Source organism: Juglans regia, chromosome 3 (genome assembly GCF_001411555.2).
Source record: "Juglans regia cultivar Chandler chromosome 3, Walnut 2.0, whole genome shotgun sequence".
Lineage (NCBI taxonomy): Eukaryota > Viridiplantae > Streptophyta > Magnoliopsida > Fagales > Juglandaceae > Juglans > Juglans regia.
In genome coordinates, this window is record NC_049903.1 from 26,273,262 (window position 1) to 26,282,899 (window position 9,638).

The following is a 9,638-nucleotide window of genomic DNA, read 5'->3' on the forward strand; positions in this document are numbered from 1 at the left end:
AGTAGCACCCTTTCATCCATTTTACTCTACTCTCTTTGCTTTTTCTTGCTATTCTTACATAAAATTTAATTTATCTTGACTTATTTATCTATCTATAATAATAATGTTTAAGATGTGTTTTGCCACCAACTAATCTCGATCGCCAACCTATGACAAGAAAATATGGTGGTTTGGTATATCTGGAACACCTCTGATGCTTAAGTTAGAGATCTATATGTATTGCCTTGCAATGAGGGATCAAAAATTTACCTTAGACTACTAACATTGGCCCTTTATATAGATGTAGATTATTGTTGATAAGGATAGTTCAATCATTTCCCTGAGTCTCAAAAACTCTATTATCAAATTTCTGGCAATTTGATATTTTTTAAGAATAGATATTTTTTAAGAATATCGCAAATATCTCGTTCTTTTCTTAGGAATAGATATTTTTTATTGACGATAGTTACCATATTAATCTCATTAGACAATGTGATCTCAAGGTATCAAGCGTATGACGTATGGTGAGCCCGCAACCCTCTAATTTGTCGGGCCTCCTGTTTGGACCTTATTCGCTATATTCAGGCCTAATTGGGTGGAGATAAAAGAGCATCTCCTAATAAAATAATATTTTTTTAATTTTTTTATTATTCTTATCCAATTGAAAATAGTGATATATAACCTCATCTTACAATAACTTATTTTTCAAGTTTTTAGTAACTTTTAAATTAGAGATAATGAGAAATTCTCATTGAGAATAGCGTAGAGAGAGAGAAAGTATGGAGATGAGGTTCTATGTAGCGCGTATAAAGGAAAGAGATGTTTGAGAAAAATCTTATCACGAATAAAGAGAAAATAATACTAAAAGAAGGAAACAGCTAACTAACTCTACCGTTACATATTTGTTAAAGAAAATTATATTCACCAGTTATTATTTATTTTCACATTTATATTTATAATTTATTTTATTTTTTATAAAATGTGAAGATATTTTTTATAAGATGTGAGGTGTGAAATAATAAATAGTAACTAATAAAAAAATATTTCATTTGTTAAACTACCGTTTCTAAAATTCAAAAAATAAATGGCATGCCTACTTCAGTTCGGTTTTAGTCCGTATTAAGGCTTTGGCATGAATGGCTAATTTGAGCAAGAAGTAGCCTACATCACATTGGCCATGTCCAAAATATTTTAGTTCTTCGCTACACTAGTCTATGTAAGAATGGTTCAACATATTTACATCTTCACTGTAGCAAATTCATCTAAACCCCTCTTCCTCTTCGGCCCTGTTTAGATTCAGAGATGAATTGAGATAATTTTAAATGAGTTGAATAAAATATTATTATTTTTTAATATTATTATTGTTTTAATATTTGAAAAAAGTTGAATTGTTTATTATATTTTGTGTAGAAATTTAAAAAAATTATAATGATGAAATGAGATTGAGTTGAAATGAGTTTCTAATTCAAATCGGGGCGACATCTCACTCCATTCTGCTTACCCTCACTGTAGTCTCTTTTGTGTTTCATCCAAGTCCCAAGCAATGATTCATTCGACTATTAAGTAGGGGTGTAAACTCAAATCGAAAAACTGAAAAACCGGACCGGACCAGACCAGACCGAACCGGACCAGTTTTACCGATTTTGAATCGGTCCGGTCCGAAACCGGTTTTTAAAACGTAAAAATCTGCCGGTTCTGGTCCGGGTCCGGTTCCGGGATTTTTTGGACCGGACCGAACCAAACCGGACCAGTTGATTAAAAAAAATAAAAAATAATATTTTTATATATAAGTTTTATACAAAATATTTTTTATATATTAAATATTAATATATATATAAGTTTTATATATAATGTATAATTATAAATTTTTATGTGAAATTTTATGTATAACATATATATTCATATATGAAATAATTTCTTATTATAATTTATAAATTATTACATAAAATGTTAATACTAAATCACTAAAAGTTTATAATTAATACTAATATATAACTTATAACTATACCAATAGTCTAATATTAATACTATTATATAGTCTAATATATTAATAAAAGTATAAAACAATTTTTTTAAATCAATTTTTTTTTTTTTTATAAACAAATTTTTAATGACAAATTGTGAAATTTATATTTTTAAAAAACTGGAAAATCGGACTGGACTGGACCGGAAACCGGTAAAACCGGAAGTACCGGTTTAGGAGGGTAACCGGTGCGTAATCGGTTTTGAAAAATATAAAACCGGTACATACTGGTTCAGTCCTAGATTTTATCTAAAACTGGACCGGACTGGACCGGTTACACCCCTACTATTAAGGGAGGCACGAGGAAGGCAAGTAAAGTATGGAATTCGAGAATGATGTAGTAGAAACAAAGAAAGAATGAAACCTTACTTGATTATATAGATGAGATGAGATAAGAAATTTATAAATAGTAATGAGATAATTTATGAATACTAATGAAATAATTTGAATTAGATAGTTGATGGGGTTTTGGAAAATGAAAGAAAAAAAGTTGACTAAAAATTATAAAGTTAAAAGAAGGTTAGAATATAATTTTTAATATTACTTTTGTTTTGATATTCGAATATTGTATTTTGTTTAGAAGTTTAAGAAAAATTATAATGATTAGATAAAAGTTAAAATTTTAAAAATTTGAAAATTTGAAAATTAAAAATATTTGTGTTTAAATGATATTTTGACGTTAAGATGAGATAAGATGAAGTGCGTAAAAATTATATTAAAAAAAATATATTCAAACACCATTTTAATTTTAAAATATTTTTATTCAACTTTTTCTTTCTCATTTCTCAAAATTTAATAAAATATCTTAACGTAAATATTCATTATTATTCATAAACAATTTAAAACGATGCATTTAATACTCTTGTAAAACAAACGGTGTAATGGGTTGAGTATATAAAAGCGGGAAGGAAAAGTAGAAGGGGCTTCGTATTAAGTTTGAAGTTATGAGGAATGCATTTCATGGAATTTCTGAGTATAAACATGTCACTTGTCAGGGAGTGTAATGCGTTTTATGGAGTTTCTATTTGAGGAAATTAGGAATGTATTAAGTTCAAAATTATGACATAAATTTACATATGGGGTTTAGTATTAAGTGACGATTAGTGGAAATAAAGGATTTTAGAAAAATTCATGTATCTAAATCTACAAGTAGAAGAAGATTTATTTAAGTACGAGTATACCTTAGACATACGTATTATAGGAATAATGATTAGGTCAGCATAATTAGAGAATGTCATGAGATTTTGAGGCTTGATCTAGAAGTTTAATTGATGTTCTTATGCTTATAATTGAGGTACTTGTTAATGGACTAGACGTGAATGCTAGACAAGCATATTTAGGCTTCGTTTGGAAGTTGAGCTCATCTCAACTCATCATTACAATTTTTTCAAATCTCAACATAAAATATAATAAATAATTTAACTTTTTCAAATTCTAAAATAATAATAATAATAATAAATAATAATATTCTAATAATATTTTATCATCTCAATTTAACTCAACTCAACTCACTTTAACATCTAAACCCATCCTTAGAATAACACATTCGAGATATGGGCCCATTACTCATAGGCCCAGGATCATTCTAGTATTCCATTTTTAAAGATTTTAGGATTGAGATATTTTTTCAAAAACTCGAACTTTAGTGAGTTTGATATTACTATTTATTTGAGGCTATTAATTTATAAGATATTTATTTATCATTTTATGCGGAGAGCTTTATTTATTATTTTATATAAAGAGTTTTATTGATTATTTTAGACGGAGATTTCTTACTATTTTTATGGAGTTAAGATAATGGGTTGGGAAGGCAAAATATTTTTCAATGTTTGAAGTATTATATTGCTGGAAAAAGATCTAATGCTAGGCCATTTTGCCTTCCCATACCTTTTTCCTACACTACTACAAATGCTATGAAAGAGAGAGAGATAAAAGAGCATCAGCCACCTCTACTCTAGCTATCTCCTTCCAGTACTCATAAATGCTTCCACTCCCCATTTGCTTGTCGAGAAAGTGTTGTGTTGGACGTCCAACGTCATTCTTTTTGTCATTGAGATGCTTTCTACTTAAGGTTTCTAGTTTAATTTAAGAGAAATTTTATTTACAATCTTGAAAGAGGAACTGCATGTGTAGTGCTATTAATGAATGGGTTAAAAAGAAAAAAAAATTATTTTAAAAAGAATATTATTATAATTTTAAATTTTTTTAAACATAATTATATGGACTTGTATGAGCAATCTCTATTTTGAAGACTATATGTAAACTAAGGGCAGGTTTGAGAGATGGGATGAGATACAAAATTCTCATCTCATCTCATTTTATCATTACACATTTTTGAAATTTTCATACAAAACATAATAAACAATTCAAATTTTTTAAATTCGAATTCACATTTTTCAAATCTAAAAACAATAATAATATTAAAATACAATATTTTAAACTCTCAAATAAAACACAAAATTATCATCTCACCTTCCAAACCTGCCTTAACTTTTTATTTAATGCATTTTACAGCTCCAATTTCGTAGATAGAGGCAATAAGGTGATGAGTTAGTTTTTTGTTAGACATTCTTTTGTATATGAATAATGCTTTATATTGCTAGATATTTTTTACCTTTATATATAGAAGTTTATATTGCTGGAATTATTTTTTTAATTTTTAATTTTTAATTTTTATTTTTACGCTTGTAGCGTTATATTGCAGGGAAAGAGCTTGATTGGAAAAGTTCCTCTATTTGTAAAAGAAAAAGAGATAGTTAATTTGGTTTTTAGGTATAATAGTTGGATGAAAGAAAAGTTTGTAGAAAATTAAATTGACAACTTTATAAAATTTTAGATATTTACCGTTAGGTTCTCAGTTGCAACTAATAATCATTGAAAATATAAGCAAAAAATAATAACTTCATTGGAATGAATAATATAATCGTTATGTTTCAAAAGAAAAAACAAAATTTAATATATTTTATGTGGTTAAAAAATAAAATATAAGCATGAAAAGTGTGCATTTTAATTAGGATTCCTAATTAAAATGAAATATATATTTTTGATTAAAAATAAATTATGACCGGTAGATTATTAAAAAATAATAAAAAAAGTCAATAATAAATAATCTAATGTGGAAGTTGGTTTTGTGTTAGATAGACAAAATGGTAAAAAAAGTGTAGTGTTAGGCAAAATTTGCCTGTGAGACAGTGAATCTAACGCTAGGGCAGTGGAATTGGAAATGCCATGAAATACAAAATATAGCTCATTTTCCTAGAAAAAATGTATATTGAATTAGGCAAAACGTGAAAAGTGAAATTTTGATTTACAGTAGTAAAGTAAATAAAAGGAGCTAGTCATATAGGGCAGTGTTAGCATGAGATGAGACCCGACAAGAGCAAAAGTTTTTTTTTTTTTTTTTTTCATTCATTTTTTTATACCTTTAAACATTTTTTATTGTAAAAAAAATAACGACATTATTAAAAAATATTTTCTTAATCACAACATAAAAAAATAAAATAAAAAATTATCAGGACCCAACTTTCGATGAGGGTAGATTTACTCCAGTCATAAATGGTCGGAAACTGTTTGCATACAAAATCCTTATCTTATTATGTTAAAATGAAAAGATCAGTTATTGCCCCCTCTGTGTTTCATTCCCACAGTATTTCTCACTTTCTCCTCCTTTCTCTCTTACGAATTTGTTAGACACTGGTGGAACATCGACGATATGGTCTCAACTTCGAGGGTGAGAGGCCCCCAAAAAAAGAAATAAGTAAGAAATAAGAGGAAAATCAGTATTGTATTTAGCATAAGGAGAAAATTTCCCAATCACGTGAACATATACATCACCTCCTATAATTTGTTAAACTATCCGATGACTGTAAAATAAAGGAAATGACAGACATTACCAACTATGAGGCTGAGGCCTTGTCTGACTAATGGGCTGAGGCCCTTACACTTCTTTATTACAATAAAACGAGTAAACAAAGCAGGCCCAAAGCCTTTAACCCACGACAGTCCCATACGCGACCTCCCTTAAGCTTTAGAAGTGCCCTAACTCTCCACTTCTCCTATTTGTCTTCATTCTGACTTCAGATACCCTGATCCTCCCATATGCCGTCAGCCCCCTAGTAGCATCCACTGTATCTTCGCCCTAGAACGTTATATTGTCCCCTTCTTCTAAAGCACATTGCCCACAAGATGTGAGAATGCTGCTTTTAACTTGTAATAATTTTTCCATGTTGCATCCTCCCTTCTATGTCCTTGCCAGTGCACCAATAGATTTGTCACTAGTTAATTGTTGACTGGACGAACCCTCTGGTCCAAAACCTCCTTTGGTTCAGGTTGCAACACCCTGAGATTGCTGAGGGGTGGTAGTCTCTCCACTACCACAATGCCCTTCCCCAAGCATTTCTTGAGTTGAGAAATGTGAAACACAGGGTGGATCTGTGCTTTGGTGGGAAGATTAAACCAATACGATACCTCTCCCACTCTACTCACGATCTAAAATGGGCCATAAAACTGTGGAGCCAATTTCAAGTCACAACGTTGAGCTACAGATGATACGGCTGTAATTTGAGTATACCCAGTCATCTATATTGAAAGTTTATTCCTTTCTCTTTCAGTTTGTATTTTTTTTCCATCCTCTCTTAGGCCCGATGAAAATTGTGGCAGAGAAGTTGGAGTATGAGCCCTCTTGATTGTAGTGTGGCCTCTACTTCTTCCACCAAGGTCGTGCCAGTGGTGTAGGACAATAGCTTGGGGGGGGGGGGGATAACCATACAGACCCTCAAAAGGGGTTAGCTTGAGGAATGTGGGCTGGTATTGTACTACCATTAAGTAAGGGGAACCCATTCACCTAGTCCTTAGGTCTGTCACCCACAAAACATCACAAATATGTTTCTAAAGTTTTATTCATGACCACAAATTGGTCGTCGATCTTGGAGTGGTAGGCAGTGCTGAAGGCCAACTGAACCCCTTACACCTTAAATAACTCCCTTTAGAACAGGCTAATGAAAGCATTGTCCCTATCCGAGACTATGGATTAGGGCATAAAGCGAAGCTTGAATACATGTTTGACAAACAACTAGGCCACTGTCTTGGTTGAATATGGATGGCCCAACGGGGTAAAATGACTATATTTTGTCATTCTATCTACCACTACATCCATAAGCCTAGGGAAGGTCCTCTATGAAATCCATGGAGCTGTGGGTCCAGGGCCTTAAAGGAATAGGTATGGGCTGTAACAATCCATTAGGAAGGGAAGTTTATGTCTTCTGTCTTTCACAAACTTCACATCCCTTCACTAGCTCCCTAACATCAGACTTCAAACCAGGCCAATAGAATTCCCTTCTTATTCGCTAAATTGTCTTATCAAACCTTGAATGTCCCTCCCATGTACCTCCATGCATGAATTGTAGCAGTTTGCCCCTGAACATTGGGTTTTGAGCAATATAGAGTCTGTTCTTGTAAAATAATAGGCCCTCCCTCAATGTAAAATGTGGGCTTAATTTCTCCTGCTTGCATAATTGATTAGTTCTTATAGCTCTAGGTCAGCTTCACAGCCCTTTTGTATTTCCTCTAACCAATCCAGGGATGGTACTAAGATCAATGCTAGAGAAATTTCTTCTTTCCTAATGTCATGATAGAGCATTAGCTACTCTGTTCTTTGGGCCCCTTTTGTACTCAACAATGAAGTCGTAGCCTAGGAGTTTACTTAGCCATTTTTGTTGCATGTGGGTTCCTATCTTTTGGTCCAAAAGATATTTTAGGATGTGATGATTTGACCTCACAATAAAGGACCTTCCCAGAAGGTATGACCTCCATTTTTGAATGCCCACAACCAAAACATACAACTTCTTTTCGTATGTTGAAAATAAGAGGGCCCTACCTTTCAGGGCTTGACTAAGGAATGCAATGGGCCTGCCTTGCTGCATTAGTACTACCCCCACATATTTCGCACAGGCGTCACACTCTATAATAAAGGGTTTAGAGAAGTTTGGAAGAGCCAACACTGGTGGTTGTGACTATGCTTCTTTCAAACTAAAGAATGTTGTATCTGCAACTTCATTTCATCAAAAGTTAATCTTTTTGAGCCATCGAAAGTTAATCTTTTTGAGGAGGGCTATTAGGGCAGTAGCCTTGATCTCATAACTCTTAATGAAATGCTTGTAGTATCCAATGAGACCTAAGAATCCCCTTAAGACCTTAAAACTCTTGGGTTGAGGTCACTCCACCATGGCCCTTAATTTTTCTGGATCAACTTTTACTCCCTGACTCAATGTTAAGTGGCCTAAGTACCTTATCTCCTAACATCCAAACTTGCACTTGGACTACTTTGCAAAGACCTAGTGCTTCCTCAAAAGTCCTAGGGTCAGTTTCAGGTGTTCCTTATATTCCTCACTGTTTTTGCTGTATAGGAGGTTGTTGTCAAAACATACCAACACACACCTCCTCAAATAAGGTCTAAAAACTTCATTCATCAGACTTTGAGATGTTGAAGGTGCATTGGTCAGCCCAAAGGGCATGACTAAAAAACTCGTAATGGCCCTCATGAATGCGGAAGGTAGTCTTGTGCTCATCTTCTGGCTTTACTCTATATGGTGATAACCAGACCTCATATCTAGTTTAAGAAACAACATCAACCCAACCCACTCAGCTCATCCAACACTTCCTCCACCACAAGAATGGGGAAATTGTCCTTTATTATGACCTGATTTAAAGCCCTGTAGTCCACACGCATCCTCCAAAACCCATATGCGTTTCTCACCAACAACATCGGGGAGGAGTAAGGGCTTTGACTGGGCTATATCATCATTGAGTTTAAAAGTTCTTGCACAATCTTCTCAATCTCATATTTATGAAAGAATGGGTAACGATAGGGGCCTTACTGACATTGGTTTAACTTCATGCAATAGATTAATTGCATGATCATGTGATCTGTGAGGAGGAAGCCCTTTTGGATTTTGAAAGACATGCCCAAACTGTTGTAATATCCCATTGAGTGGTTCTGGTAGTTTTGGTTTAGTAGGAAACTCTTCTTTCTCAATCCATTGAAGTGTCACTCCCTTTCTTTCTAACTTGTTAATGTTCTTGCAAGAACTTTCCTCAAGGAGCTAGACTATTGCCATTCCTGTCAAGGTAACGCTCTGCCAATTAAAAAGAAACTGTGTATTGTTAGTTGTTTAAAATTTCATGAAATTGTTCCCAAGGTTTGTAACCATTGTACCCCTAGGACCATGTCACAACTAGCTAGTTCTAGTAAACATAAATCCATAGAAAATAAGAAGCCTTGTATGTTAACTGCCACCCCCATTCATTTTCCTTCATTGAGAAGCTGATCCCCATTAGCTACTCGAACCTTCACATTCTCCTCCAAACAGATGGAAAATTTAGATTTTCTGGCTATTCTAGGGTCTAGAAAATTGTGGTGCTACCTGAATTGATCAGGATCACCACCCATTACCTTACCACCTTTCCTTTTACTTTCATTGCTCTCGGGTTGGAAGAGCCCACTAGAGCATGCAAGGATATCTTAGGCTCTTCAAAGACCTTTGGGAATTCCACAATCTCTCCACCAGATTCTATCGAAGGGTTTTAACAAGCTACTATCAAGTCCTCCCCCTCCCCATCCCCTTCCTCTATCTCCTCT